Genomic DNA, 23,463 nt, shown 5'->3' with positions numbered 1-23,463 from the left:
ATGCGCTCATTGCCATTAAATACTTGAGTCAAATTTAGTCATTTGATAGCTGAAGAGAATCATGTGAATCTCGTGTTTCAAAGATATTCTCTTTCTAGAAGCTTCCTCAAATCAGTAGCCGGAAGAGACCTTGTGCAAAGGTCAACTTCATTGGTCTTAACACCAGTGTTTTGTTGATCAACTTTTAATAGATACATCCCCGAATCTCTAATAAGTCCCAGCTCCATTTGATCTATGAACTCATTTCTGTCCTTTTCCCCATCTTCCCAGTTTTATTAGGATTCGCTATATCGGTCACTTGATCACCAGCAGACTTTGGGGAATTTTCTCTTTGTCTGAGGTTGCACTTAGGATGTCGTTGTAGCTGTAGCTGGCAACGGGCTGGATTAGTTTTTCGGGATTAGGATTATTTGTACCATAGATCGAGTTGGTAAAACCACAAGCTTTACTCAAATCTGCAACATCTTAGACAGATTCTTCCTCATTTTCAATCTCGTTTTCAGAAACATACTTCATTTTTCCTTATCAACCAAAAAACCTTGCTTTGACAACTGCTCTATAGGGTACAGGTGGTATCAGATTTAGCATCGTAGAAAAGTACAAGCTATCTTTCCAACAAGTTTCTTCCTTTAGACAGAAAGATTCAACTCTTTCCATACGTATTTTAAATAACGGAACCAATCAAGATCGTTTAATGACAGAAACAAACATGGTTTGTTGTGCTTGGTGTGGTCTTCTTCACCATGATCAGCATCACTGTCTTATAATTCGCATTCATATTCTTTGCTCATCTTAACGTTTGCTTTTGCTTCCTTTCTTCTTCTGACTCTAACTCTTTGAAGACTGCCTTTGCACGTTTTTTGTCATTGAAAACAACGCTCAAGTTTTCTCTGGTAAATCTTTGCATTAAAACCCTGTCCTAATAGGGTGACAGCTTGCTCAAAGAAAATGGCTGTATTGTTTTATATAATCCCCAATTTTTGGAGTCATTCGCTCCATTCGACTGAGTCCTTATCTTCTTCCATGCCAACGCTCTTGGGAGGCTGGTGCTACTATGATATATGTTTTCATTAGGAATAAATAACTAACGTGTCCTTCATCATCTGATTTATTATCACCATCACCTACACAAAAAAGAATAAACACTCCCAAATGTAGTGAAAAAATTGAAGAGTCATTGGGCTGTATCTTTAAAAAATCATCTTTTAGAACTGTTTTAGATGGCTGGAAAATATTGAAAGAAAGACAGGTCAGTCAGGTCTGACTCAGTCAGAAATGAGTGTAATTGTTTTCGTAAATTTAAACCAGAGATGACATAAATTGATAACTATAAGATTAATTACCATGACTTACCATCAAAAATCAAATGTCTATTTTGATCTGTTTATTTCTACAATGTCCCCATACTTTACATTTGATACGGAATCATCTATCTTGAATTTTATTTTCACTGATGATTCATGCACTGAAATGATTTTCCCTTTCAAAAGTGTTTCTTCTTTGAATTAAAACAAGCACTCTTTCTTAGCTTCACTTTTGTCACTATCAAAATATCCAGCTCTTACAAAGATAGGTTGTCCATATTGTACTTTTCTAAATTCTCACTCCAACTTCTTGTTCCCATCTTATACTTTTGAAAAAGTATAAAACTATTAAAGAAAATGATGCTCTAACTTGAATTTTGAGCTATCATACATTAAATTTGAAAAAGTAGTTCAAAAGTTATTTGAAAGAAACTGACTTTTTTTCCATGTCAAAATTTCAAAAAATCATTTTTCAAATAACTTTCGAACTACTTTTTCAAATTTAATGTATGATAGCTCAAAATTCAAGTTAGCGCATCCTTTATACGACAAAAAAAGAATAAACTAAAAATTTAAATCCTGAAGCTCACAATATCTCGACAAACTTGTATACTTCTTTTGGTGCACCCGGTAAATTAATGCTTTTAAAGGAATGCAATTGTCACTTTCATCAGTTATATTTTTATCCGTGTGTGCTTTAGACAAAACTTTGCACAAAAAAATGGGTCGTTAACGTTTTCGCTTGAATATATGGCAATAATCTGCCCTTCACTAATGGCATCTCCAAATTCTGTGTGTTTGAATAATTCATACTCATACATATCAGAACCAATTTCACTATCATTTTCACGATCACTTTCACAATCACTTTCATCACTCTCTTCCATCAAATTTTCTTCACTGACACTATCATTGGCTCCAGTGGAACTGTCTTAACAGCTTATAAAATTACCCATCATACATTTTTGACAAGAGCAAATCTCCTCTTTCATTTGAATAGGGTGTAAACTGGATTTTGAATTTTAGAGTTTCGAAATTGTCAGACTTTTTGCGCAATTTTGAGGTCCATAAGTCAAAAATCCACTGTTTGCCCCAGGGGTATCTGATTCGCGGTAGTAGCAAAAAACGGCAAAAATGGCATTTTTTGTCCATTTTAAGACCATAAAAGGCCAGAAAATGGTCAAAATGGTTTCTAAATGGTGTCTTGTACTAATATTCAACACAAAAAGACAAAATAACCCCAGGGAGATCGCTCAATGTTTCAATTTCAGGCTAAAAAGGCCGATTTTCCTGGATTCTGGGTAGCAAAATGCATGAAAGCAGCATTTTTGAGGACCCACAACTTTTAAACTTTTTAAGGTACACACTTGAAATTTTCAGCAATGAAACACTTCAGAGAAAGCTCCAGGAAAAATCAAACTTGAGTTTTCAAATATTTCCTATAAATCCATAATGGCGCCCTAGAAATTGAGTTTTCATGCTAAATGCCAATATTTCAAGCTAAAACTTGGTTTTCTTGGGCTAAAATCTCAAAAATGGTTTCAAATGGTGTCCTGATATCTTTGGGTGTTGAAAGTATTCTGGATATACTCTGGGAGAATCAAAATGGTTTGGGTCAGAAATTTGCCAAAGTCTGCCATTATGGTATTGCATTTCCCACTAAAACGCAATATTTAGAGTTAAAGTCTGATTTTCTCAGGCTAAAATCTCAAAAATGGTTTCAAATAGGGTCCTGAAATCTTTTGGTGTTGAAAGTATTCTGGATATACTCTGGGAGAACCAAAATGGTTTGGGGTTGAAATTTGCCCAAGTCTGCTATTATGGTATTGCATTTTCCACTAGAACGCAATATTTAGAGTTAAAGTCTGATTTTCTCAGGCTAAAATCTCAAAAATGGTTTTAAATAGGGTCCTGAAATCTTTTGGTGTTGAAAGTATTCTGGATATACTCTGGGAGAACCAAAATGGTTTGGGTTTGAAATTTGCCTAAGTCTGCCAATATGGTATTGCATTTCCTACTAAAACGTGATATTTAAGAGTTAAAGTCTAATTTTCTCAGGCTAAAATCTCAAAAATGGTTTCAAATAGGGTCCTGAAATCTTTTGGTGTTGAAAGTATTCTGGGAACACTCAAGGAAAATCATAGTGGTTCACAATGGTCATATATATGCCAAAGTCTGCCATTATGAATTTAATTTCTTTAGGAAGAACACTCAAGCTTACTCAAAACATTGTGTTTTAGAATGAAATACAATTCCATAATGGCAGACTTTGGCAAATTTTTGACCAAAACTATTTTGGTTTTTCCATAGTATTTCTAGAATACTTTCAACACCAAAAGATTTCAGGACCCTATTTGAAACCACTTTTGAGATTTTAGCCTGAGAAAATTAGAGTTTAGCTCTAAATATTGCGTTTTAGTGGGAAATGCAATTCCATAATAGCGAACTTTGGCAAATTTCTAACCTAAACCATTTTGGTTCTCCCAGAGTATATCCAGAATACTATGAACACCAAAAGATTTCAAGACCCTATCTGAAACCATTTTTGAGATTCTAGCCTGAGAAAATTAGACTTTAACTCTTAAATATCACGTTTTAGTAGCTCGTTAGTTATCACCCAATATTGTGTTGGGAAAGTCCAATGATAGTACTGTAATTCTACAATAAAGTTTTAAAATTGACTCGATTAGTTTCAATGTGTCAGATTCCAGTTTGATAAAAAAAACTTTCGTTCAAAAGTGATATCACACTTACATCTTTTGATCGACTCTAATCTGCTACCAGATATTGTGGTAATCAGACCCGCCATTATCTTTCTTTACTTTGCCACTGTAGGAACCATACTTAAGATTTTAGAGTGCTCACACAATTTCTTCTCCATTTTCTCTTTTATATCCCATCCTGTTAGTCGACGAAATTCATTGGTCACCTAGAATAAAATAGAAAAGAGTTTTCATAGGTTCTTTTTTAAACATAACAAAATCGAACACAAAGAAAACTACTCAACAAGGCGTCCGTCAAGGCGGTAACAGTGTTACAAAGTTTACAAGCAACAACACTATTGAATCCTACTGTCTTTCTGTTTCTCATCTTAACCCTATTATTATCAGGCTTTTTCGGATTTTGTATTCTCAAGGGGGGGGGGGTGTTTTCCACCAGCCTTGCATAACTTTTGATCTAGAAAAGATATGGACTTGAAATTTGGCAGAAATGTTCTCTACCATAAAAGGAGTTCATAGAAAAAAATTTTGGTTGATGACGTCATCATAAAGGTGATGACGTCATCACAAAGTTTCACAATTATCGCTGACCAATGAAAAAGTACTATTCAATAAAAATAGCAATTAAAGTTGAACGAATGTAGATTTTTCAATTCTGTTTTGAATTTCTAAAAGTCAAAATAAATATCTTCAACATATTTGTCGGTATTTAACATACTAATAAAATTGACGTTTAAAATCCATGCAGAAAATGAGTAATTTTTTTCAAAAAACAATGACGTCATTTTTGATGACATCAGCAGTCTATGAAAATTTTTAAAATATTTTTAAAAATGTATTATTGATACCTAAAACCTGTCAAAATTTGAAGTTAGTTGGATGCCTAGATCAAAAGTTATGCTAAATTTAAGATTTTGGGATTTTACAGGGTTTTAGCTGGATTTTATGATATGACTGCACAAAAAAGTCATAAAACCTGATCTGGTTGGTGTATAATTGTAAAAATTGGTATACATGCTGCTAATAGGATTATATTAAAAGTCAAAAACTTTCAGAGTGTTAAAATTTTTTTTCAGTGAGCTATTAGCAAAAGAGTTTCAGCCTGGTGGAAAACACCCCCCCCCCCTGATAAAAATAGGGTTAAAGATGATGAACTTTTACTTTCAATCAAATGGAGAAAACTAATCAAATATATTAGTAAAGATAATGTTCATTTACTGAAATTATGAATAATTTAAGAATTCTATTATACTGCAGAATTTAACCTATTATAAAAAACGAATTAAAATTACTTACTAAAGTTTGTATTTTTTGCATCATACGTGATCATGTAACCCAACAAGCATGCCAATTCATCGTTCTTCATCAAAACCACATACAACAGGGTTGCTGCATTGTTGTGAATTTATCACCTCACCGTCAAAAATCTCTTTTCTCAAAACACAGCACAGTTTAAACAAAGTTATTTGGCTCAAAAGACTGTTTGAAGTTTTATATGAAATGAGATTTGAAGTATACATATTTTTGGTATCAAAAGACTCTTATGGATTTTGCTTTGAAAGAAAGGAGTCTTGGAAAAAACCATTTTAAAAGTTTAAATAAACAACAAAAAAATCCTATATTAGGAAGGCCATCAAAAGTCTTTTCTGAGACCTTCTTGGTTTTTACAGAAACCGCTAGAGGGTTTTTCAATAGATAAACTTCAATGAGTCTTTCAGAAATCCTTTCAAACTATCAGTGTGGTAAATCTGCCTGTTAACCTTAAATATAACATCAGCATTGGAAGGGACATTTAGGACTCTTTAATAAGGGAACTTGATAAATTATTTTCAAACCCATTCAATGATTTAATGATAATTCGTACAACCCCCTACCGGTAGGTATTAATACCTACCAGTAGGGTTTTCACCATGCCTCATTTATAGACTCCCACACCCTTATTTCTTGTGTCTGAAATATAACTTTTGCTAAATTCTCTAAGCTTATACCCTTGCAGAATGGAAAATAACAATTATTTTCAATGAGAAATTGCAGGGTCTGAAAAACTCAGGCGGTCCCCCATCAGTTTTATTCAAAAATACCAAAATTTGTCAAGTAATAATTTATTATGGAAAAGAAGTTGTGGTAAGTTAGAACAGTAATTTTGGTTGAAAAGTGTCTGATATAATATTGGATCACCTAAAGCAGGGTAAAAATACATGCCTGTTCTCCTAAAAAAAATTTTCATAATTTCTCCCTGTCGGACAGCCAAAAAATCAAAACCTGTTGCTAGCTAAATTTAGTATGACTAGAATATTCCCACACAGCTAAAAAACATTATACCATGAATTGCTACAATATGTAGGGGTCAAATGATACATAGAAACTTTACGTAAATCTGAAACACCTGGAACAAAAACCGAAAATGCCCTATTTGTGAAAAACCCCTACCGGTAGGGGGATTTCACATGCACTAAGAAATACTTTAAACTGTCATATTTTAAGATTTATTTGCATACCCTCTGAAGTATTTAACAATTTTGTTGAGTTTTAAGACTTTCCGTTCCTTCAGATCATTCATTAAGAGCTAAGAGAGTCCATGATAGAAAAACCCCTACCGGTAGGTATTTTTCATAATTTGCATTTTGCTGTCCGCAACAGGCTAAACAAATAAATGAACTAGTTTCCTATGGTTCCTACACTAATGTCAATGTAAATAATAATCTAAATGAACTAAGGTAAAATATATGGTAAAAAGACAGCAATGCCTAGACAAAAGAGTCTAAATGTCAATGTTTTGGATAATATCTAAGGAGAAGTCATTTGCGTGAAAATCGACGCTTCACAGGTGTACCGTGAGAAATATGAAGCTTATAACAATTTCTCCCAGTACTTGGGTTACACAAAGGATATACTTTCTGCCCGTTAAGTCCAGCACAACCATCACAGTGATAACTCGTCTTAATCTCAATTGGCATTTGCATTGGGCTGTGTTGAAAATAATTTATCAAGTTCACTTATTAAAGAGCCCTAAACGTCACCTTTGCCATCAGAAAGTTTTGCTTTCGAGGTTGTCATTACTGCTTTGTAGTTTCGTAGGCCAGTCCCCATCCTTTTTTGAATGTGGCCAACACAATCTTCTTTGACAATGATGTAATCATCTCCAAACTTTTCATAGACAGCATCTTTGACATTTCCAAACGCGCTTGAATCCCCGTCCCCAACGTATGTAGTATATTTCAGATTATGTTTCTCGATCGAACGTAAAAAAATCACCACCTCCATTGAACCTGCACTTCCTGTGTGGTTAATACAGCATACCTTCTTGTGAGCCTCTTTCCACTCATCACTAGCATCTGGATTTGCTTTACATGCATGGCATACTTTTGTTTGCACAGCGTAATCCAAAACTTTCCCGGTATCAATCGAAATAACGTAAACCAAACCGTTCAAGGAATTATGGCCGTAACGCTTTTGCCATGAGCCATCAACACTTACTGCTGCCTCTAATGTCTGGTCCTTATCCTCTTCACCCTTTAACAAAACTGCCCTTAGTTCCTTGGCAGCAGTGTTCATGCTACGTTCACAATTGGCTTTCGAATTCGATTCAATGTGCTTCAAATAATTTGTGTACGAGTTTTCTGTGACCGGTTCAGGTAAGTTAAAATTAGTACACAGCCTGCGTAAACTTGCAAGGCCTCCACCAGCTGCTGTCGTTGCCATGACCGATCGTAAATTAATGTCAATTAGCTGGCTTCGTGCATTCTCTGATTCAACTTTTCTACTGGTATCAATAGTCTTAATCACTTCATCACAATGCGTACAGTAAAGTACATTGTCTCACACATTCCTTTCCTTTTCTTGTTATTTTGTCTCATTTCAAGAGTATCATTTTTACATTTGAAACAACATGTAGCAGCAATCAAACTAGAGAGCTGAGTACTGTCAATAATTTTGTAGCCAGATCCTTTAATATGTACAATATCGTCAGACATATTCGGTGGAATGTTCTCTTTCCCGTGTTTTCGTTTGCGTGTAATCATGGAAGTAACAGTTGAAGTAGTAGCTGAAGTTGAAGTGTCATATTGTTTGAGTGGAGAACAAGCTGGCTTGTTTCCTTGTTTGGAAATCATTACAGCTGCTTTACTAGAAGCAGTAAAGGTTCTTGTAGTTGTTGGTGGAACGGATTCATTCTGACTCTGAGGTACATCAATGTTCTGAGCGACAGTCGTTGAGTCATTATTGTCATTTGTCGAGATGTCATCAGTATTTTTACTGGAAGATTGCTTATCAGCTTGTTTTGAAATAATTACAGATACATTACTGGAAGAAGTAGAAGTTGTGGTTGTTGGTGTAGTTGATTTACTCTGACTTTCAGTTACAGAAATATCGTCAGCGGTGGTTGATACGGTTTCATTTGTCGTGGTGTCGTTGTTCGTTGAATGTTCTTTTTCTTTTGGCTGTCTTGTGCCATTAAAACCCTTTCTCTTCGTTTTTCTGATACTTTTGTACTTGTCCACTCTGTTTCTAACTTGTTTTTCAGCTTTAAAACATTTGTCAATCTTGCCATCCATGAAAATAACAGTATCTATATCTTATCAATGTCCTAGGGTACTCCCACCTCCAAAGCAACATTTTTTGATAAATCTCATCTAATTTACAACCATTTAAGGCCCTATTCATACTGTAAACGGCTTTTTGAATAAAGGCCGTTCTACACGAAAGAAATCGTTGAAAAGCGATATCAAGGTGGCTACAACAAAAAGCATCAAAATTTTAACAAAATTTTTGAATATTTTTTTTTGAATTTTTCAAATATATAGGGTCCCTAAATACTTTAAAAAATGCTTTTTGAGCTACTTTCTCTCCCTAAAACTGCTTAGGTACCTTTTTATCAAAAAATATGAAAAAAGTGAAAATTTTGAAAATTTGACTTTTTCTAAGGGTCGATGACCACCTTAAAGAATGAATTTAGGCGAGAATTTAATTTGGCGGATCGCTGTAAGAGTTTTCTCAGAGGTCGTTTTTTAAGCTTGTGTTAAAGACACAATGAATGGTAAAACTCAAGAACTTACTTTTTGACTGCTTTTCGTGTCTTAAGCTGCTTCTTATTTTTTACTTCGCTGGTCGTACTGGTTGAGCCAAGTACCATCAAAATTTGAATAAAAAGTATTACTTTCTTCATGTTTGACTTCTCCAAAATAGTTGCTTATTTTCTTGATGGTTTAGCAGATTTCTTCAGCTTTTGCGTGCTCTTCTCTATCTCTTTGGTTTGTATCGTCGATTGCCTAAGTTTTTCGAAATTTAAAGACAAGGCAAAAGCCATATAGTTCCCTGATCCTTTTTGTAATTTTTGAGGTTCGATTGGAACTAATGTTGCTCTCGAACTGTAAATAAAACATTCAAGGTGAGATTTATTCAAAGGTTCAAGCTGGTTAAAAAAGTTTATGTTGAGCAAATGTATTTGAAAGGTTTACTTTAGTAGCTAACTAAGAATTGAAAAATTTCTCAGAAAGGAGAGTTTATGGAAATACTGTAAGTTCATTTCCATTTTTGGATGCACAAACTCTCTACTGTATTGTGAAAAGTTAATCGTGTTATCTCTGTGTGATTTAGGTTTTCATAGCTAGGTAAATAAATTTACAAATACGCTATGATTATATTTTCGGTTACTTCATATATTCCACGTATGAAATTTTTTTAAGAAGATAAAAAGTTTTGCTTTTACTTTTATTTCTCTACCCGTGAAAATCACATGTGTCGGTGAATGACCCTTGAGATGGGTGTTAACAGCATCAAGGAATTCTAGTACTTGCTTATCAATGTCATCTGAATCGGATAACTGCCATACATTTAGAAATTCCTCAAATCGATGGAGATCCATTATCTTCCCAAAGTTCAAAGCAGGGAATAGACCATCGGCTTCTTTTCGCCAGTACATTCTTCTTTCTTCTTTCTTTCTTACTTCCATCATATAGAGCAGGCCAAGGAAGTGAACAAATTCCTCAAAACTGGATGGCTACTCCATCCAGCCATTTTCTTTAGCAACTTTATTTGTCGCTGGAAGCATTACATTTCTAGTATAGTCAACGGGGAAAAAGTCAAAAAGTACTCTAGAAAGGAATCCTGATTCCAAATTGCGGATGCTGGGTCTAGCAGTTAGCAGTTGCAGGGGAAAATTAGCCATTCTAGATTGCCTAAAACAGGTCTTTTTCAAGGTTTTTACCCAGAATTTAGCTGAATCAGTAAATTTCCTTTTTGCTTTGAAAAAATGTGGTCGGGCCCGGGCCAAGGCCCGGGTGGCCCCCCTCCCCGCTGCCGCGGCCCCTGAGTTGTGCTCTTGGAAGTGACACTGTCCTTGGATTAAGCTTCCAACCTGCTGTTTTCCACAGCTTTTTCTCCTCCTCTTTCTTCACCTCCTCTTTCTTCACCTCGACCTGGTCAACAGGAGTCTCTTCTTCCTGCTCTTCAACTTCCTCTTCATAATCCAATTCGTTATCTGCTTCATAGACCTTTTTATTTCTTTCTGTAAGTTTTTCTGCTGCTTTTTTTTCCCACAGTTACTTTGACAGGTACTTTCCTTGCGTTTCTTGGTTTAGCCTTTTTTTCATAGGAATGCTTTCTGAGCCATTCTCAGATTCATCATGTTCTTTTCATCATGTTTTTAAAAACTGGCCTTTTTTAATGAACATGTCCTATAACTTTTGATTACCAAAACAGTACTCACTGGATTATAATTAGAGAATCTCACTTTAACTGGTGTTTCTTCTTGCAAATTCAACTGTGTTTCAAAATCTGAACTCGAATGATATGTCCAGGTGAGCATCCTGAAAAAAATATTAAAAACTGAATTTTAAATTTGAATTGCATCGCTTCTTTTAATCTATTTATAGCAAAGTTTCCAATGAATCAAAAAAGGACTTGAAAATTTAGCAAATCAAACAGAGTTAACTGATAATATTCTTAATAAAATAAGTAAGCAAACCTGAATCTCTTGATCTGTACTATTAGCAGGTTGCTCAATCTAATCAATTGCTTTTCCAGAACTTTGTTGTCTTTCTGTATCCTAGCAAAAGTAAAAAAAAAAGTAGATCCAACTAATAGTCAATCAAGTCAAAGAAATCTACTGGAAGAATAACAATCAGGTCAAAAATAGAGAGAATCAAAAGCAGAGGATCAACAGCAGAGAATAGTCTGCGACCGCAGTTGGAGGCGACCTGAAGGTAGGGAAGCGCACCACTCTTTCTCCACTTAACCTTGATCCTTCCCTTAATTGCTGAGCATCAAGCAGAGAGGCATCAAGTACCATTTTTAAGAAGTCTTTGGTATGACCCGGCCAGGGTTTGAACAAACGACCTTGTGCACCCTTAGCTGGATGCTCTACCTTACTACGGTCGTTTGAGGATGAAAGAGGAGAGCAGAGGATTAACAACCTGTTTTACTCACCTCTTGAAATGGTATTGAGTAGAAGGATCTTTGACTTTCCTCCACATGTTCTTCATTAAATCCAAATGGGTCCTCGACATTAAAAGTCTTTGTTGCAGATGTATCAACTTGACACATTCTTGCAGATCAAGATGACTTTGAAAATGGTCGATTCGCTTAAAAACACGCTCGCAAATGTCACATTTGTACTGATTTGTAAGCAGCTCTGTCATGTGTTTCCAAATGAGTACTAAAAAGAGCTTTCTCTTCTATTAAAAACTATTCTATATATTAATAGTGGTAGTCTGTATGTCGTTTTGTCGTCTTTCTGTCTGTGCTACTTTCGTTTTCGCACGCAATGTTTTTGTTCTTCCAAAAGATGACTTTTATTTTGTTCTTGCTCCACAAATTTGTTTAACGATATTCGCGCCGTTTTATAAAGACTTTGTTTTGATTGATAGATTAGACTTTTTCTTTTTTTTTTCTTCTTTTCTTTTGTTTTATGTTTTCGAATGTAATTAACGACCTTATTTGATTTGAGACATTCGAATTCTTTTCAAACCAAAAGAAATCTTTTAAATAGAATCTGTTAAAGAAAAGAACAAATATAAGATAAAACACTAGAATCACAAGACAGGTTTGTTAGAACAACAGCAACACTAAAAATACATTCAAAAGGCGTAAAAACTAGAATTCTTTCTTCGTAAAAGGGGACCTTTAAACATGTATGTCATTATTTTGCTATAAATCTAAGTCATTGTTGAATTTAAAAAATTATTAAAGTTATGACGAAGTTATTTTATAAAAAGCAACATAAAATTGCGCTATCACGCTTTTTTGTCTGCGTTGTCCTAGCTGCCTTCCGGGGGGGACTATGGTTGCGAGCTTACATTCGGCCCTGCCCCTCGGACCCTTAGCAGAATAAAGAGGAGAAGAAACCAGGGAAATTGGTGAATTCTACTTCAATTTTTGGAACTAATTTGACCATCTTTCTGGGGGCAAAAAGTTGAAATTTTCCTATTTTTCCAATTCTTAGTGGGACTGAAGTTTGATTTTCCGATTTTTCAAACTGCCATGTTTCAAAAAAAGCACCCATAAGGCCGGCACATACCCATACCCTTCTCTTGCCTAAGTACCCCCTCCCCAGGGCTGCCTTTTTTCGACGAATCGCGTGTCATGTCTATTATTTCACTCCGCTTATCTTGACATCAAAGATATCCTAAACATCAAGAACTAAGGCAAATATAACGCGAGCGAAGCGAGAAAAAAAATCTAATTGCAGAGTCGTCTCGGACGTCGCTGGTCGCTGGTATGGTGTAATTTGGGAATGACGCCATTTCTGTTTTCTGATCATTTTTGCCACAAAAATCTTTTTCAGAATATGGTTAAAAGATCCCGGGAGGGATAGAGTCAAACTTTTAAGAGAATTCTTCCCTTTAATTTTGATTTCATCGTGTTTAAGCCACCTTCCCAACATCTCAAAGGACTTTAAATGCGTTCAGCAAACAGCTAAACCGGCGTGCGACGCCGGGTACCGGCTAGTTAGCATTTATTTTTCCATCTCTTAATATTACATTACTTTACCATTCCAAAAACAGACAAAGCAACTTTACCTAGAGGGCCTAGAGTACTTCTTTTTTCTTTTAGCCAATTTTATAACAATTTCGTTCCTCTTTCTTTTAGCAGATTTCTTATCTGAACCATATGTAACCAAGCACCGGCCCCCACATTCAAAGTCCTCCATTTTTCTTTTCCGTTTTCTCCTCACCTTTAAAGCCTTATCATCATGACATCGAGTTCCTCATATTTTTCAATATCATCGTCGCTATCGCCGACATTACTGAATAGCCTTTCATCCTCTAACAAACAAAAATTGTGCAAAAATGTATGCTACCATCGCGAGCTTACAAATTTCTTCAGGATCGTTGAGCTGAATTTTTTCTGTCATTCGCCGGAATCTTCCCTGTCAATGACATTACGAGTAGATGCATGAACGAAGTTGAAATTAGATTCAGATGAACGAGCACCAAGTTCGAGTCCTTTAAAGGAGGTTATCAAGAATGTTTCCAGGCCAAAATAAGCAGCGTCATCTCATCTCTCGGTAACATCTCAATGGGTTTATTCACGATGTTATTATAACGAGGACTGTTTACAAAAGTTCTAACATCATGGACTGCCCCTGGAAACCCAATAAAGCAGTGTGTGAACTTCAATTTGTGGTCACAAACAGCCTTGAGAACAATAGACGGAAAGTCCTTTCTATTAATATAACTTCTAAGTGTCCTCCCCTTGGCCCATTATGGGAATATGGCTCCCATCAATTGCGCCAATAACATTTTCCATTCCTCTGAATGCTTGAAAACCCCTCAAAACTTCTTCGGCTTCTCTGCCCGTCGGCCATTTTATAAAATTGTCCATCAATCAGTCGAGTATTGCCTTCATTACTCGTCTGATCAGGTCATGGAGTCGTTGACATTTGAATGTAGCATTCAGTGGTATAGTTATATTAGATACCAAAGGAAAACACATATCGTCGCTGTAAAATAAGAGTGCCTTATGTCTATTTTTGACATTTTGAGGAAGTAGCATTTTAAGTATTCTCATGTTTGTTCAATACAATACAACTATTTAAAGAAAATAATGCAAATACTAACATTAATTTGAATAATGTCAAAGAATCATTTTACAATATATATATTGCAGTAAAATTAACAATAAAATCTTTAAAAAAGTACAACTAAGAGCTGAAAAAATCTAGTAAGAACAAAAAATAAACTCAAAAATGTGATAGCCTAAAAATAATATGATCTAAGCAATAATACTATAAATTATTAAAAGAAAGACAGTTTTACCTGAAGTGTAAACAAACTAAATTGTGAATTTAAAAATCTTAACAGTTTTTAAGGAAAAATAAAAAGTGTTAGTTTGGCCTCCTGGCTTAAAAAAGGGCATACAGCAGTACTCTGGTAAGGGTATTTTGTGTTAACAAACAAGTTCTACACAAAATTATCTGGGTTTTGCACTGCAAAAACCTAATTTTATTTTAAGAAAAAAATTACTTGTTTTAGGGATCTTTTCAAAAATAATAATCGAATTTCGACTATGCAATTCGATTAATGATTCGCTTATTTAAGCGGTTTGAATTCGATTATTTTAGGCCGTGGCCAGTGGATTGTTAATGTTTCAAAAATAAAGAAAAAATTCAAAATGTCTGTGACTAACTTTTTGATATGTTTCTTACTCAATTTTAGGGTGCTGATTCCAAATTTGAATGTTAGGGATCTTCTCAAAAATAATAATCGAATTTCGAGTATGCAATTCGATTAATGATCCGCTTATTTAAGCGGTTTGAATTCGATTATTTAGTTGATTGAATTCGATTATTTAAGCGAATTTGATCCCTTTTGAATTCGGTTAAATATTCGATTATTATAGCGACGAATTAATAATTCGATTATTTAATCGAATTCTCAAATTCGCTTATTTAATCGAATTCTCAAATTCGATTATTTAATCGAATTCTCAAATTCGGTTAATTAAATTTGTACCAATTCTTCAAATTCACACGATCGAGGCAATATATTATGAATACTAATATTCTACATAGAGGTTAAAACTACTATACCCTGTTCTCTACAACTATATCTTTGCTACACGCTGCAACACTTTAAAGCTCAAAGTGAAATGAGGCAAAATAAGGTATTATACACATTGTTAAGCTCTGTGTTTCCAGTGCAGTAGCTCCATAGAAAATTTAACTTTATAATAAATGATTCATACCTTTGGAAGTTTAAATGCTTGAGTAAATTCGACTTTCAAAATCAATAAAAATCTCTTTCTTCCAAAATATTGCACAACTTGCTCTTTCTCTCCTGTCTGACTAAATTTTCAGTTCTATTTTGTTTTTGTTTTGATTCGAAAACCGTTTGGATAATTCAGTGATTGGCTCTTACAGGTCACGTGATTAACAAGCAAACAAATGAACGTGTTGAGGCAGCCAATAGAAAAAAAGAAACCCGCAACTTTCTCAAAAATTCTTTTGTTTTCATTCTGTGAGGAATGTTTGGAAAAATTAATGATTGGCTCTCTAACGTCATGTGATCAATAAAAAAAACAATAAAATGGCTTTCATGGGCCAATAGGAAAAAAGACAGAGAAAATAATGATTGGCTCTCGAAAGTTCTTTTATTTATGACGTGACGTCATTTGCAACATATGCAAAATCAAAACAAGAGAAAAATTATTTTCACGAAACTTGACATAATTATGATGAAAAAAGCAATCAAGAATCGTCACATGTGAGGATAGTGGGAGAAAGCGAGACGAAGAAAGGCAGTTGAAAGGAACAAGAAACAAAAATCAGGTTTGTGAATTTTTTTTATGTAAACATCTTTCTTTTATCCAATGGTGAAAACATGAATAGATTTTACTCTTCGCTTTATAAACACGACAAACAAAGTCTGCTCATTTGTTGTGGCACTTTCGACCACGTGCATTTTTAAATTCCTTCAATATTTTTTTGTATTCAATAAAGAATTCTTTCCCGTGTCGAAGCTTTTTTTAGAACGATGTATCTTTATTTTTTCTCGTTTGACTATTTATCAACGAAAGTTCTCTGTCATTTGTTATTTTTTTTGGTTGAAATCATTTTAGCATATTTTTAAGTCTAGTGTATCAATATCATAAGTAAGTTGTTTGTTAACAGCAAAAAGTGCTCTACAGAAGGAGCATTATTAGTAAAAATTCAAAACTTTATCTTTGTAGAACTCTGAGTTTCATGCGTACAATCAAGTCTAGTGTATAGTTAAGTAGGGGGGAGACTAATGGAAACCATAATAAAGTAATATAAAACTATTTATTTTATAGAATGACTTGGGAGAAATTTTACATTCATCTAAGACTATTTTCCAGAAATAATTTGGGGATTGAAAGTTTTTAAGATAGCAATATCATTAGGACATTTTTGAAATTTTAGTCCAATTTTTCAATAGAACTTTCTCATGCTACTCAAGGAAAAAAGAAATCACAACAATGCACGTTTTTTATTAGAACAGAACATTCTTGGAAGCCTTCGAATGTTCCTTTTTTTCGGTTTGAAGCCTAAATAATGTAATATTCTTACAAAGTCTTTAAAATCAGTCCAACCTATGCACTACCTACATTTAGATACATACATCGGAGTCCATTTTGTAGTTTATTTCTTTGACTTTTTTGTGTATCAACCAGTACCATTATTCTACCCCTCCTTACAATTAAACACAAAAAAGTATCACTGGTAATTATTATAGCATTTCTGGATTATATTCAACGTACACCTAAATGTAGATATTGCTCAAGTATTTAAGTCGCCTTCAAGGGAACTACTTTTTGCCGGACCTTATTTTTGCGACACGATTTGGACACCAGCTTTGAGACAAAAATGCCTATCTTTTCTTTGAATTTTTTTTTGCTACTCGATCCTGCGAGAATTAGTTCCCTCAATGTAGACTTAATCATCAATCATCGAAGAAACAAATATAAATTACTAGAGGACATTTACACGTTTTTTTTATTAGAAGACCTTAATTTTGGCTGCGTCTAAATGTGCTTATTTTTTCTTCGAATTTCAGCCTCAAATGTTCTTATTTCTTGCCTTGTTTTTACTTAGCATTTTCCAACTTTGAGACAATCTTTTAAAAAACTCTTTTTAATTTGATAGATTATGTCTCAATTTTTTTACCTCTCTTTGCCCAGGCTGAAAATGTTTTTAAGATGTTCTCATTTTTTAAACCAATTTCAGACTAATTGTTCTTATAAACTGCGTTCTAATAAAAAAACGTGAAGTGTGTCGAAATTTGAAAATGCCCCCTACTACACGGTTTTTTTATAAGAATGGTGTATCATCATGGGTATTCATTTTGTAACTTTTTTGGGAAAATCATTCAAAAATGTTCTTACATTCTTAGGTTATAATTGAAAATGCTCTACAAATGGCATTAATATTAGCTTCAGTTTCCAAATTCCATGATGGTGATATTCTTAGCATATTTCTTAAATTTTTGGCCATTTTCACGATGGATGGTCATGTAAAGTGTATTCTTATTAAAAAAAGTGTGTAGAACAATGATGTTATAAAATTTATACTTTAATCGTAGAAATTGTAGCGGGACTAATTTTAGCGTATATTAGCGAGTCAGGAAAATCTTGATTTTTTTTGGATTTATTTTAGCGAATTACGATTTAAAAAAATTTCTCGTGGAAAAATTTTAGCGAATACTCGTATTACATTATTGACTGAACTTGTTTTCTTGCGTTTCTTTCTACTAAAACATTATTTCCACTTGATAAAAATGTATCAAGGCAATATAACCAGAAATTTCGCGCGGATAAATCTTAGCGATCTGTCAATTCAGCGTGTTTTAGCGAGATTTATTTTAGCAAAAATAGGGAAAACTTGCTAAAACGCTAAATTTAGTCTCGCTAAAATTTCTACGATTAAAGTAGCTTTTTCGTGGCTCTCACGGCTGCCCTACATTTTTGGTTTATGGTTTCGCCCAATTCATTTCTTGCTCGAATGTCAGCCATATCCAAAGGGTGTTTTTGGTCGACTTTGGCAATGGCCCTGTTCAGCCGAGTTGGCGACAGCGCATCGCAAATGATTTGTTGACCTTTGAACGTACGATTCACCGCTGTGAAACGGTGTGTCGCCAACTCGTGCTGGGAGAAGGAATTATGGAGCTCCCTTTTTAGCATCCGCTTCGCTTGGTTGACTGTTCTTCTCTTTTTTGTTGGGGGCACCAGGCAGAGAACTTTCTTCATTGTCCGTTTTTGTTTCTTCTTCCACCGCTTCCTCTTCCACCGCTTCCTCTTCCACCGCTTCCTATTCCACCGCTTCCTATTCCACCGCTTCCTCTTGTTGTAAGCTGGGAAACAAATCATCGTCTGTCATCAGTGATATGTAGCTGATATTTTCCTCGAAAAAACTGTCAATCTCGCTCTCTTGACTTGGTTGAATTTCTTTTTGTTGTTGTGGTTGTGGTTGTGGGTTTGGGTTTGCGTTCGGGTTTGGGTTTGGGTTTGCGTTGGGGTGGTGGTGGTTGAATGTGGCCTTCTTGTTACAGATAAATTTTTTGATCATGTCCACTTCATTTTTGAGATGTAGCACCATATCTTTGATTTCTTCATTCGATTTCTTAAAAAGAGTTGTAATTGGATTGATTTTTAGTGTGACATGAAAAAATTGTACCGCTTATTCTCATAATAAGGTGAATCTCGGCAAATGCCGACTGTCTTTGAAGCTTTGTTAGGAAAAGTCGCAAAATGATTAGGATTTAATATTGATATTTACTCTCGGGTACTTAATAGCCGTCCCCCCCCCCGCTAATTAATTTTCCACCCAGGACATTCTTATTCCAACCCCCCCGCTTATTAATTTTTGGGAAAATGTTTTTGAAAGTTCCCTTTTTTGTCCTAATTCAGCTGTATTAGCCTCCTTTTCAAAAATTTTCCACCCAGGACATTTTTATTCCAACGCCCCCCCCCCCCGCTTATTAAGTTTTGAGATTTTTTCCAACCCCCCCCCCCCCGCTTATTCCAACCCCCCGGCTATTAGGTACCCGAGAGTATGAAGATATAAAACAAAAGTCTTCAGCTGGTACGGTATAAAAAAGCCCCCTCCTTAGAGCAAATAGGGTTGATAAATTGATTGGAAAACAGTATCCTTCTTTTGTAAAGCTTTTTTCACATACACGTAAAATTTTACTTAAGGTTAAGGGCTCTGACCATAGTGAATTTTTCATAATTGCCGTGTTTAAAATGTGTTTCTGACTGATGTAACTAACAAAACTATGGCATGTGATACATTTTCTGTTAGACAAACTATTCCTGAATCTGAAAATTCAAAAATTGCATTGAAAAAAATTTGATGAAGAAGAAAATGAAGACTTTTGCGAGGAAGAGTATTTCAACTTTGAAGAGCTTAGTTTCAGCGAAGAAAGAACATTTTGAAAAAATTTTCGCAGTAGATGGTGTATCTTTTACCGAACAATAAAAATTTTTGCGGAGAATTTTTGTAAATGCTTCTTTGTGTCGAAATCTTCAAAATAGTGGTTTTTCATCAATTTTTCATCTGGATTTTGCTTAAAAAAACAGTCATAACTTTTGACAACTCTTTTTAGAAAAATTTTCTGCAAAATTTAAAATAGTTCAATTCTTTGCGGTCAGTTTGAAAAAAGTTCGAAACAAAAAGGTTAATTACCCATTAAAACTTAGCACTTTTTATAAAAGAAGGTGATGCAACATATTATTAACGTCTTTTTAAAGTTCATAACGTCATTTTTGCAATTAAGTTCTTAATTACTCTTAAGGGGTTTGATTAAAAAGCAATTTATAAAGGCAATTCTTTGTTAAAAGTGTTAAAGAATCTTAAACATAACTTTTATGTTCAGATACTAAAATTAATTTTCTGACTATGGTCAGAGCCCTTAAGACCTTAAAAATTCTATACTATTTACTATATGTAAATTAAAATTACCAGGACTTGATGTAATAATTGGTTCGTATCATTTTTGTTCGTGTCATTTACGTTTTCAGTTTGAATAGCAACTGGAAAAAAAAAGAAGAAAAAAATGACGTCATTCGAAATTCGATCTCAAATAAAATACATACATTTTAAAGGGACAAAACAGTACTTGGGAAATTGTAAACAAACTGTATGCGGATACAAAATCAAAACAAATGTCACGTGTCAAAATAAAAAATCAAACCAAATATGGCTACTTTTGATTGTTTTACAAGTTTGTTGCACTTTTTATAACTAGCTACCTGTAGGTCATGTAGCCCGGATTTTTGACTCGCATAAAGCGGCCTTATAACTAAGCGAAAATATATACCGGTTTTGGTGGTAACTTCAGTTTCCTCTATCCTCTGTTTAACGATTGCCTCTTCGTCTAAAAAAAGGTTTGGTTTAATTAGTTTGATTAAAAGCATAAATTTTTTATAAAAACCGGGAAGATTATCCTAAAATATTTTTACAGCATTCTGAGGCTAGGATCCTAATAGACGATATCGCGTTTAGATAAATGCAATGCATTCTGGTTTCTCGGGACCCTCAAGGGAATTATAATCTATTCCAGATCAGTATATATTCGACATTATAGTTCCTTTGAGAGTCCCCGAGAAACCAGAATGCATTGCATTTATCTAAAAGCGATATCGTCTATTCAGACTAGATCTTTTTAAAAGAAGCGTATAAAGTAAAATTAAAGCGGGTCACATAATAAATCAAAAGCTTAAAAATCATTCCGTGGCCAGACTCTATGAACATTCTTTATTATGGGGTTCGGAGGATATATACACTGATCAACAATATATTTTTTACCTAATGTTGGAAGGACGATTTCTTCATTCGGAAGATTCTGAACCCTTTGACTCGTTTCGCCTGAAGTGTGAGGAATATTTTTGTATATTAATTAATTGAATTAAGTTTTCCTCATCTGGACCTGATGTATTAGATTAACCCTTTAACTGCCGTTCGTATTTTTTAAGGTTCGACCTATTTGCCACGGGAAAAAAAAAGGTTCGACCTATTTGCCAATGTCGGCATATGCCAAGTTATTCATTTTATTATTTCATCACATAGGATCGCAAAGACAATTATTTCACAGTATTTTAGCTTTATAACATACCGTTTTTGGGATCGTCTGGTGTCTCCATGGACTGATACTTTTCCCTTTAGTTTTCCCTTTTGCGTTCTGGATGAATTCTAAAATACAATTGGATATATTGACTTTAATAACCAGATAGATTATAGTAGAGGGAAATTTGTTCGTTTTTTTGAGGTTGCTCGATTTTTTTAGTCAAAGCACTTGTTATACATTTTTGGAAAGCTAAGGGGTAGGGGAATCAAAATACCTTAAGGGGATTAATTTTCGCGGTAACTTATTTTCGCAAGACAATTTTTTTGCGAAATAATTTAATTTTCGCGGGACTTATTTTCGCGAAGACGGATATTCTAAATTTTCGCGAGTTTCGCGAGAAGTGGGCTTTTTCGAAAGTTCAAAACTAAAAAATCGAACAGTAGACCAACAAAAAACTTGCTTTTGTCTACAGATATAACAAGCATTGTTGATGAAAACTCTCCGTCGTACCGATTGATATGTCTTTAATAGGTATAATTTTTCTGAAAACAAAGGGAAATTATGTCTAAAAAAACTTAATTTTCGCGAGGATTATATTTTGCGAATTTCGGAAAAACTCGCGAAATTCGCGCAAAAGCGCAAAAACTGGACAAAACAGCTGTATCTGGCTGAAAAACAATGAAAAACACTGTTTTTAAGGATTAATATCTCGAGCTAGGTAAAGAAATCACCTATACTCGCAATATATCACTAATCTTAATTTTTTGAGAGCTTTCCAAAAATATACAACAGGGCTCTGTTTTCTCAAGCTAAAATTTTCATTATTTTTTCACCCTATGATTTTTGCCTGAGAGCGTCGTATTTGTCCGAAAATCACACCAAAGTGTCCAAAAAAAAATTGGCACCCAAGTTATTTTGATTCCCCTACCCCTTAGCTTTCCAAAAATGTATAACAAGTGCTTTGACTAAAAAAATCGAGCGATTTTACAAATTTCCCCCTAGTGCATACTTTCCTACGGGGTTGATGGAAAATATGAAGTGTGTTTTTAATAAGTTTGTATTTCAAATTTCAAATGCTCAAATATTTCATCCTCTCATATTTAAGTATTGTCTTTCTACTTATGATATTATATCACCCTGAATTTTTAAAGACATTTACTTTCGCGAAAAGAGCCAAAATTCGTGAAAATCATGAAAATTTGAGTTACGGGAAAGGTGTATTATTGTAAAATTCATTTCATCTTTTTAATTTTCGCTACACTTATTGATACGGTGTAAATAAAGCCTAAACAGTTTTCGAATCTTTCACAAATTCGAACATCTTGAAATTCGAACATTTTGAAATTCGAACATTTTGAAATTCGAACATTTTGAAATTCGAACATTTTGAAATTCGAACATATTGAATTTGAATGAAAAACACAAATATTTATCGGCGAAAGTTAAAAAAGAAAATTCTGAACTGATGAAACCCATAACATATTTCTACTTAACACTAGGCAAAAAAACGGAGAAGAAATCTTCTTTGTCTTAATTTTGCGAATCAAGTATTATGCTTCAGCCTTCGACACAGTGGCCTTTATTTGTTTTATACAAAGCCTGATGTCTGGATTTTAAGAAACTTCATTCACAATATATAAATCTTAACAGAGCTCTCAAAAACAAGACCTGATACTCTAGTCACAATATATTACAAAATACCTGTTATCTCCTGTACGGTGCGAAATGCCACCACTTCCACCTCCACCTCCTTCCTCTTCCAAGTCACCTTTATCATATCGCCGACGACAGCCCCTTGATAATAGGATGCCCAATCTGACTTGTAGTTGTTTTCCCCCTTGAAACTTATAACAAAGCACTTGATCACTCATGATTTTTGATTTTTAAAAAATTCGATTAAAAAATTACAAAGTTGTAGTAGTAACCAACGAAACACTCAATAAGCGATTCAGAGTGAGCAGTTTACCCGCCAAAGTTCTTTCTTTTATACATACCGACCTATACAGTTATGTGCCTGATATGACATTTTTCGGGAGAAAGGTAAACTGCAATAAACAATATACCTGGAATAAAAATCCCTACAATACACTTTTCTAAAATCGTTTTCTCCTCAAACTGATAGCATTTGAATGAAACTATTCCATATAGAAGCAGAACAGAAAAATATTCCAAATTGAATGTCTTTAAAAAATGTAAACATTCGAATCACGGGACATTCCATTACTGAAATGTGATTGGAGCCTTACATGTAGTGTACGTAGGATGATGACACACCAAGGAAACAAAAATATTTTCGAATTTAACATTCGTATCGAAATAGAAAATTCCATAGCTGAAATGTGATTGGAGCCTTATATGCTTTGCAAGATCGGGACACAGCAGGAACAAAATTGTTTTAGAATGAGGTAAAAATGAAAA

General features: G+C 34.3%; 1 long non-coding RNA gene across 1 annotated transcript; it reads right to left on the bottom strand.

Annotated features, from left to right (window-relative positions):
- Window positions 1-19,945: 19,945 nt before the first annotated feature.
- On the bottom strand, window positions 19,946-21,201 carry LOC136802241 (uncharacterized). Its single transcript, XR_010845981.1, has 4 exons — window positions 21,094-21,201; window positions 20,787-20,846; window positions 20,299-20,355; window positions 19,946-20,011 (listed from the first exon to the last, which is right to left on the bottom strand). It is a non-coding gene; the product is annotated as an uncharacterized lncRNA (long non-coding RNA).
- Window positions 21,202-23,463: the final 2,262 nt, after the last annotated feature.

This window comes from Clytia hemisphaerica, unplaced genomic scaffold (assembly GCF_902728285.1).
Source record: "Clytia hemisphaerica strain Z4C2 unplaced genomic scaffold, Clytia hemisphaerica genome assembly, whole genome shotgun sequence".
NCBI classification, from domain to species: Eukaryota; Metazoa; Cnidaria; class Hydrozoa; order Leptothecata; family Clytiidae; genus Clytia; species Clytia hemisphaerica.
The sequence above is the reverse complement of the archived record's forward strand: the minus strand, read 5'-3'. Positions and strand labels throughout refer to the sequence as shown.